Below are 9912 nucleotides of genomic sequence, written 5' to 3'. Positions count from 1 at the left end.
CAGCTAAAATAGGGTGACTGCAATAAACTTTGCTATTCCTCTTGAGTTTCCTAAATTGTGTTTGACAGTTGAAGTGAAAAGTATAACATTGTCTGATGTGGTTCTCCAGGTGTGTAGAGAAAATATTTAAGACAACTGTATTTTAAACAGGGGAGGGTAAGATTTCTACATGTGCCTCAAACTAGTAAAATATTGACACCAGGAGACTAACTTATCTATACAGAATGTGAGATCTAGAGCAGCCCCTAAAACATCCATAGAGAGAGAGAGAACACTCAAAAACACTGTAGATCAATAAAAATGGAATTCTAAAAAATGTTCAAGTATCCATAGGAAGGCAGGCAAAAGAAAACAGAAATGAAAATCAGAGGGAACAAATAGAAGACAAAAAAAATAGATTTAAGCCCCAACATATGAATAATTACATTAAATATAAATGGTCTCACCCGCTATATGATCCCATTTATAGAACATTGGTGAAACGACAAAGCCAAAGAAATGGAACACAGTTAGCAGTTGCCAGGAGTTAGGGGTGGTGGTACAGGGAGAAAGGGGAAGTGTGACCAGAAAGGGGTTGTACGATAAGATGTGTCTTCTGGTGGCGATAATACAAAGCTACACATTTGATACAAGGGCATAGAAGTATACACACACACTGTACCAATTTCAGTTGCTGACTCAATATTGTACTTTAGCAAGGCAAGATGTCACCACTGGGGAAAATGAGTGAGAGGAACACGGGATCTCTTTGCACTATATTTGCAACTTCCTGTGAATCTATAATAATTTCCAAATTTAAAAAAGTCAGATTGTAACTTCCATATGCATTTTTTAAAAGGGCCAATCCACTCTTGTCTTATATAGGAGAAAAATGTGTATTTCCCCATGGAAATACGTGGGTGTGACACCCTAGAAAACATGTCATCAGCTGTCTCCCTTACTACTATGATTAAGTCTGGATGTGAGAAATAAGATCAAGCCATTTCCACACATACACAAAAAAATACAGGAAAGGAAAGAACAGAGGTCACATTCAGGAGCATTTGGTGCACCTTAAAACCAGCAAACACACTTTGTGTTTATATGTAAAATGAGGTACCTGTCAGGCTTCAGTAACTACAAATGGTTCTCACCTCTGTGAGTATCAATAGGGTCTCTGAAAGACACACAAGCTGAGGGCACGTCCCCGAGGAGGGACAGCTGTCACACGTAAGTCATTTAGCATCTGCAGTCCCTGCCCATTAAAAGGCAGCAGCACTCTTCCAACACCATGTCAATCAGAAAAGCCCCAAGATGTTCTGGGACATCCCCAGGGAGGAGTATGAACTCCCTGAAGCATACCTACTGAAACAGAGGGACGCTGCGCCCTGCTGACCTCTCAGTGACGGCGTCTTTCTCTCTGTGTCCCATGATGCTTCTTGGTCCTCACCACCACCTCCACACCACTGCCCCAAGGGTCATCTCTGACTATGCCGCTGCTACTCCCTCTCACCATGGTCATCAATTCGTATGATCTTGCAGCTGGCCAGGCAGTTTTCTTCATCGCTTCTCCTGCCCTGCTTCTTTGCAATTTCCATATCCACATGGATAATTTTCCAGGAACTTTCACCGCCTCACCACTAAACTACCACCCACTCTCATGATCAAACCTGCATCTTGTCATTACCAATAACTACACACATTTTTAAGTGAATTTAGCATTTCCAATCAGTTACCCCTACCTTCTCACCTCACTTTCTCTAGTACCTTCTGCTCTAATGATCCTCTGAGTCATTCAAAACTCCATTTTACTGAACCTGCCTTCGCTCCACCATCCGTGGCCCTGGGAGGGCTTCCTCACCCTCCTGACACACCGTGTTCCATCACACTGTTTAATCATCCTCATGCCTCATGTCTCTCTTTCTCCTTCTGGCCCACTTGGCAAGATCTAGCCCCAGTCAAACCCAACCCTCCATCTACTCTGTACTTGCCTCCATGGAGGTAAACACAGCTAAACAAAGACCTACCACCATACTGATGGGTCTCATCCTCAACTCGTGATTGTGAACCTTAAAAAGTTAAACTTCCTGTGTTTTCTGGGTCCATTTCCCCAGCTGCTCATCTATGCAATGACTTCACCTCCTCCTATAGACCAACAGACTTCATGCCTGCAGCATTCCCTTCCTGTGCTTTGGCAGCACTTCTCCTTTCCATGGAGCCTCCACATGGGTATGAAAACATCCTGTTGTGTGCCCCGTCTTCACCATCCCTCAGCTGCTCCTGTCCCTCCAGCGTCCACTCTGTGTTTCTCCTGCCCTTTACACAAAACCCTTATGAAAAAATTTATGTGATCTCATCTCTGCCTCTTCTGCTCCCATTCTTCTAATTATTATTACTATTTTTTCATGTGACTTATTTTTTAGAAGTTTGATTTTGAGCTACCTTTAGATTTACAGAAGAATTGTAAAAATTGTGCAGAGAATTTCTGTTATCCCTCACTCAGCTTACTCCAGTGTTAACATCTAATACGACTCATGCTTTTTTGAACTCAAGTTCTCATCATCCACCAAAAATATTCTCATTAAAGTCACTAATGACCTCTGCCATCTCCAACCTGAAGCCAGCCCTGGTCTGAATCACTCTGCTGGCAGTAGTTGGCACAGCTAGGAATGCTGTTTTTGCAATTCGTTCACTCTCCTGTTTCCCATCCCACTCACCATACTTTTTTCTCCCGATCTTCTCAAATGTTGGAGGGTCCCAAGCCTCAGTCTTTGTCCCTCTTCCTCCCTGCCCTGCACATACACCCAAAGGAATCTCATCTACTTCTGACACCTGAAAGCCATCTGTGCTGACAACTCTCAAACGTGCACATCAACCCAGCCCAGCCCTCCCAACTCCAGACTCACATCCAGTTGCCTACACAACAACCCTGTTTTGCTGGAGAAGGCATCACAGAATCAACGTGCCCCAAACAGAGCTCCAGGTCCTTCTGTTTCCCCACGAGCCATTCTTATCTCCATAAGTGGAGCTCTGTGCTTCAAGGAGCTCAGATCGAATGCTCTTGAGTCATTTCACTCCTCTCTCTGGCAAGCCCTACACCTGACACAGCAGCATGTTTCATTTCTACCATCAGAATATATCCAGAATTCAGCCACACTGTACCTCCCTCACAGCCACCACCGGGAAGAAACATCCTCACCTCGCCTAGACTCTCAGCCTTCCGACTGGTCTCCATTTCCGTGCTGCCTCCTCTACCTTCCGTCTGGTCTCACAGCATCAGCCTGAGGTGGATCTCCTCACTCCTCTGTGCAAACCCTCAGACAACTCCCGTGACTGACATTGTTTCCAACCCTTCCTGCCTGTGTTCTAACCACACTGGCCTCCCTGCTGTTCCTGGAATAAGGCAAGGGTATTCCTCCCTCTCCTCTGCTCCACCCCTTCCTCCTAGCTTCTGCTCAAGTCACTTTTTTTGGTGAGCATTTCCCCGAGCCCACCCACCATCACTCTGTGTCCTCCTTACTCTAACTTTCTTTCACAGGACTTACCACCAGCCGCTATTTATTTGTTTGCCGCCTCTTCTCAGATAGATGGAAGGCTTCATGAGTAAGGACTTGCTTTTCTGGACTACTCTATCTCCAGCACCTGTGACAATGCCTGGCATACCTCGTATGCTCTATGCGCATTTATTGAATGAATTATTTCATGTATGATAATTATCTCATAAGACCCGACAGAATAAACTGAGAACTTATAAATTGCAATTGAACATTTTTAATTAAAAATGAAAACATATAAATGTCTATAAATAAATGCTTTAAAGGAAAACAAACACCACGAAGATCTTAAGTGAATGAATATAACATGCTCATGAATAGAGCAAGCTAACAAGGTAGATGTCAATTTGTTCTAACTTAATCTATACGTTTTTATCCTAATCAATCTACTTGGATTCCTTTGAAGGAATTAGATAAATTCACTTCAAAATTAATATAGAAGAAAAGAACTATAAATCACTGTCAAGTCTGAAAAAGTAGAGCAAAAATGGGTTAGAGTGGCTAGGAGGAGTTGGCCTAGCAGATACCAACATGTATTGAAATGCAACAAACAGAAGTAGAGTGAATGAAGGGACAGACCGGGGCACAGCCTGGAGAGCTCAGGAACAGACCCCTGGGCACACAAACGCCTGGCACATACACAGATGAGCCCTCAAATCAATAGGGAAGATGCTTTATTTAATAGCACTGGACCTCGCAGTGACCTGGAAAAAAATAAGTTCAGGTCCCTATGTAACATTATCTATAAGGATGGACTCCCAGGTGACATCCAGGGAGAACTGTAAGGGTATTTAAAAATAGAGGGGATCCGTGCAACCTGGAAGACACCAAGGACTTTCATGGTTGTGTTTGGGCCTTCTAAAGCAAAGCAAGAAGGAAGGAAGGAAAATAAGGGGGAAAAAAGGAGGACTTACTACAAAGTCACATATATTTTTAAATAAATATATTAATAGTTACCTGTATTATATATCATATATTATAACGTAGAATTAAAATACAAAGATAAAACTTATATGCATACATACAATTTTTTAAAATTGAGAAATAGCAGCAACCAGTGGTCCTCAAACTTGAGAGTGCATCGGAATCATCTGGTGGACTCAAAACAGGCTGTCAACCCAATATCTGGAATTTGTGAATCAGAATCTAGGGTGGGACTGGAGAATGTGCATTTTGCACAAGTTCCCAGGTGATGCTGACGCTGGGTTTGGGGGCACTTTGAGAACCCCTGGCAAAGGTCATATTTGTTGACAGACATGGAGGAGACATTTGCACGGCCTAAGAATGAAAATGCGTATCCAGAATTTACAATCCTGAAAATGACTGAAAGATATTCTATATAATGTACAGAGGAGGCCAAAGGGCTGACAGGAAGTCAAACCAAAACAATAGCTTGCCACTTTGTGCCTATCCACACGGAGGCAGTCAGAGTGGGCTTCCAGCAAGAGGCCACAGTCTGCGGGCGCAGCTCAGGCACTGCTCATGTGGGAAGCGGAAGAAGCTGTTCTGGAGAGGGATCTGCTGGTCGTCCCAAATAAAATCAAGCACCATCTTCCCATGACTCAGAAAAATGTTCACACAAGCCCTAAGAGGTGGTGTTGGGGATTTTCCCTGGGGCTCTCCATGGAATATTTATAGCAGGGAATCGAAGGCAGCCAACATCAGCAGGCGGGGGGAATGATGTCCTTGAGAGCAGTTGGAACCACAAACAAAATGTGCATACAGCACAGTGCAATGATCTTAAATATCGTGCCTGCCGATAAAGAGCAAAGAAACAGTTTTTATGGCACATCATTTATGTAATTTAAAAACATACGCATGCACAGCTCATTTCACAAGGTTGTATGCATGCATATTTGGGGACTTAATCGCAAATCTACTAGAGTGATGGCCCAGAAAAAGGGCTAGGGAGGAGAAAAGGTGCTGGTATCAGGGTTAGAGGGCAAGAAGAAAAAAAAGGTAGAAAAATACCAAATAGATCAGCCCTGCATGGACTCATGAGCATCTGTTCTGTACTAAGGACAGTGAACTTACATCTGAGACGCTTCCAAAAACTAAAAGTCCACAGGTGGCTGGGCTCCACCAGACTTGTCTCTGATTGTTGGGTGGGTCTGGAGGGCTAATTGGCACTCGAAGAAGCAGTGGTGGGCCCTGCAGGGTGACCAGGAGGAGGAGCGGGGGCAGACAGGGTTCGACTGAGAATCCTTAATGGGGAAGGGGCAGGGGGCAGAGCTCTGAGCTGCAGCGGGCAAAGGCGCCCAAATACTGAACCTGGAGGCCCATTCTGAAGGAGGGGCTTTGCAGGTCTTCAAGTCCGGAGCTCCTCTGGATGCTCCCCTGCTAACTGCAGCCCTGGCTGGAGTCTGGCATCCCACCTGGGGACAGTAGCTGGAGATGGCCCTGCCCAGAATGGGAGGAGCTGAGAAGTAGGTGAGTGGGAATCCTGCAGTTGGTGGGAGAGGAAATAGGCTGGGGGCCAAGACAGCCAGGTACTGACTTCCCATGAGGGGATCAAAGCTGGAGGTGCCCCTTCAATACAGCCATACCGAAGGCACCAAGGCAGCTGGAGTAGGATACTCCATCCAGAGATACCTGCCATAGTGCACCCATGGGTAAGCCCACAGGGCTGGGTAAGCTTGTCGGGGGAACCCATGCAGGAATGGATGACACAGCTGTCTGCATGCCCAGCCAGCGGGCCGGGTCAGTTAGAAATTTGTTTCCCACACAGGCACAGAGGCCCCGGGCAGAGCCCACATCCAGCCTGGAGGCCGAGGCAGCTGTGAGTATGTGGATTTCCTCCCAGGGCTGGGAGACATGGGAGAGATTTTTCTGTGTGGCTAGTTCCCAGGAGGTGGCTGTCCCATTGTTGAAGGGATCTGCTCTCCCCAAGCCTGGTGACACATGTTGGGCTTGCTCTCCTGGCTCCCCCACCATGGAGCAGACAGTGGTTAAAACAGAAAAGAAAAGGTTCAGGAAGGGGTGAGGCCATCCCAGAGTGTCCAGGAGGGTCAAGACAGCACCCTCTGTAGTTCATGGTGGTAGAGAGGGCTGGGGGGCATGCAGTCTTTTTTTGAGGCAATGTCTTGGGTCAAATTAAGAGTCATTCCCTCCCATCCCCATGAGTCCCCAGCCCCCACCTCGATGTGGCACACAAGCACCCCAGAGGACTGATGGCTAAGCTCTGTGGGGGACTGAGGTGGTGTTAGGAAGAAAAGGAAGAAAAATCCCAAAACAGCTGTATCCTCCTTGCTGGAGTCACAAACAAGGAAAGCTGATGGCAAGGGGCTCCTCTTGGAGTGTGAGAAGGAACCCCCATGGAGGGAGACTTGACCTTCCTCCCAGGCAGGGTGGCCCCCACGAGACCTGCCTCAGAATGTCAGTGAGTGGGCAGGTCTGTTTCCAAAGTGCACTCTGGCTGCAGTGGGGTGGGGGCAGAGACCAGCAAAGTCAGGGGCCGGACAGGAGTCAGGAAAGAGGTGATGGCACTTAGAACCCAGGGAAGCAGTGGGAGGGAGGGGAGCAGGTAAGCTTTGGGAACACTTAGAGCACCCTTCCTGACCAGGTGTTGGAGGCAAAGAGAAGAAACAGCTCAGAACAGTGCCAGGTGAGATGGACACACGGATGCACCAAGGCACTAGGAAGGCGTGGGTTTAGGGGAAGACAGTCTGGGTGAAACTGGCCACATCTGAGTCTGTGTCCCTCAACACCTCCTAAGGCAGCTGATTGCATTAGAGGCCTGGATCCTTCCCCTCGATGTAAGCCGCCCCCATGTCACATGACCCACTCAGGCTCTGGGTGAAGGGTGCGTTAGTAATGAGTGCCTCTGCGACTGCCATGAGAACATGGCAGGTCAGCTTGCCAGAGTAGGAGAAACATATGCACAGAGCTGAGGCACCCCAGGCCTCCGGGGCAGCCCACAGCACTTGACCTGCAGATGTGAGCGAGCCCTAGATGGGTGAGCTTCAAAGTGCTGGGCAACTTCTCCAGGTGATTCTAATCTTGCTACTGCTGAGGCGCACTGGCCCAAATGGCCTGCAGCTGCCTGCTGACACCTGCCTGACCCCAGCTGAGAGCCAGACCACACTTACGACTGGTCCTGGTCAGAAACTGCAGGTGTACACGCTGATAGGCATTTACAGTATGCTCTAAGGGTGTCTTGTTGTTACGCAGTGTGATTTTGCAGTAGATGACTGATACACTTTCCAAAATGTCTGCTTCCTAAGAGTAGACAGAGTCTAAGGCTAAAGCAAGAAAAAGCCTGAAGGAATAAAGAAACGGGGTGCTCTGGCCTGTCCCCTTCCTTCCAGGACACATTCTGAGGGGCAGGCCAGAAGGACAGGCTTGAGGGAAGAGAGGAGCTGGGCTCATTTCTGCCCCCTTGCTGCCCAGAGCAGTGACTGTGAAGACAGATGTGGGAGGGGTACAGGCGGCCATCCCCTCACTCCAGGGGAAGGAGCAGTCAGCTGCCCTCCCAAGTAGCTGAGGAGGCCCTGATGTGCAGTGACTGGTGTGAGCTTAGCGTGTGGACAGGATCCAGGTGTAAATGCAGGTGTTCAGATGCTTACCTGGATGCCAGAAGCCACAGAGACTGGAGAGGGAGAGCAGGGGTGCAGCCCCACCATAGCAGATGAACCCACATAATGCTTCCCATTGGTGAGCCTCACACCCACTTTCACACAGATGCAGCCTTCTGTTCGAGGTGGAAATCCTCACTGCACAGAGGATGGGGAACCTCTGAATACGTTCAGATTTCCTCAGAAAATAATTCCCAATAAACAAAATGGGGGCAGTTAGAAATTATGTTCAGTTATGGGGGAAAAAAAACTACCGGTATTGAGTAGCAAGACGATGAGCAACTCCACTGAGAAATGACCAAATGATGGCAATAAAAAAACCACATAAGATGGGTCAGGAGATGAGACGTCAATAAACATGAGAAAAGATGTTCAAACTTATTCAAATTGAAAGACTGGGCTGAACTTCTAGGTAAAGATGGCAGGCAACATGTATGTACTCATGAGGGCCCCTCCCCAGCCCCACCATAACAGTAAGGGAAATTGAACAAGCCATTAGCCCACAAGAACAGCTATAATGTGAGAGAAAACAGGAAGGAGATTTGGGTGGTGAGAAAGCAGATGGCCATGCAGGAACTGACTGAGCAGAAGGAGGACGCTGAGGAACGGAAACCTCAGCCAGCAGCGGGGACGCTGAGAAGCCACTTGTTCTCCACCGCAGAGCCACTGAGGAGATGTAGAATTCCTGGATCAGGCAGTGGGATTGGAGATGATATGAAGTGGGATGAAGACGAGACTAAAAGCAGAAGACCAATTAGACTTTCAAGGACTATCCGACAAGTTGCCAGCTGGGAGACACACCTCCCCCAAACATGGCCATGTGCCCTCCCCTTCCTTCTTCCAGCAGAAGAGACTAAAATTTTCTCTGGACTGAAAACTGAGGCAGGGGTGGGAGAAGATCTTTATGTTCTGCTGAGACCCCAGCTCTCTTCCTCTCAGCTCCCAGCATGCCAGCCCAATTCCCTTCAGGCAGGAAAATAAAAGGGCCTTCTTAGGAAAATTTGACCTAAGATTTAAAAGTAATCCCAGCACTTTGGGAGGCCAAGGCGGGCAGAATTGCTTGAGCCCAGGAGTTTGAGACCAGACTGGGCAACATGGTGACACCCCGTCTCTACAAAAAATACAAAAATTAGCTGGGCATGATGGCGCACATCTGTAGTCTCAGTTACTAGGGAGGCTAAAGCAGGAGAATTGCTTGAGCCCAGGAGGGGGAGACCACAGTGAGTTATGATCATACCATTGCACTCCAGCCTGGGTGACAGAGTGAGATGCTGTCTCAGTCAATCAGTCAATGGAAAGATCTAAAGGTAGTAACTTTGGCATTTCCCCAAACACAAGACCCAGCCAAATCTTGCAGCCACATCACAGGTTCAGGACTCTCGACTAGCCCTTCAGTGCCTCACTTATGCAGATGAGCCAAAAACTGTGCATCTCTGGACTTCTTCAGAAAGCCTGCAGCATGCAAGTTAGAGACGACCAGCACAAAACTGGACCAAATGTAGAGCCATTATTAGATCAGATAGCTCTGCTATCTCAAAGACAGGGAACAAAATAAAACTAAAAAGTAAAACTTGGAGGACAAAGAACACGTAGAGAGGAAAAATTCTCAAAGCTAATTAGTATCCTCAAAAAAGTAAGACTATATCCTTAAAATAAAGACAGAATACCATGGGGGAAAAAGCACTTTGAACAATAGAATAGCTAAAAAGAAACACACAAGGGTTGGAAAATGAAGTTGAGGAAATACCCCAGAAAGTAGAACAAAATTACAAAAGTGAAAAGTGGGAGAAAAATAAGTAAAGGGT

The 9912-nt window shown here is 47.1% G+C and overlaps 1 pseudogene; it reads right to left on the bottom strand.

The window, feature by feature from the left end:
* Positions 1–5587: 5587 nt before the first annotated feature.
* On the bottom strand, positions 5588–8155 carry LOC117078192 (annotated as a pseudogene).
* Between the last annotated feature and the right edge of the window lie 1757 nt (positions 8156–9912).

This window comes from Trachypithecus francoisi, unplaced genomic scaffold (assembly GCF_009764315.1).
Source record: "Trachypithecus francoisi isolate TF-2019V2 unplaced genomic scaffold, Tfra_2.0 Lachesis_group0, whole genome shotgun sequence".
NCBI classification, from domain to species: Eukaryota; Metazoa; Chordata; class Mammalia; order Primates; family Cercopithecidae; genus Trachypithecus; species Trachypithecus francoisi.
This window is presented reverse-complemented; position numbering and strand designations above follow the sequence as displayed.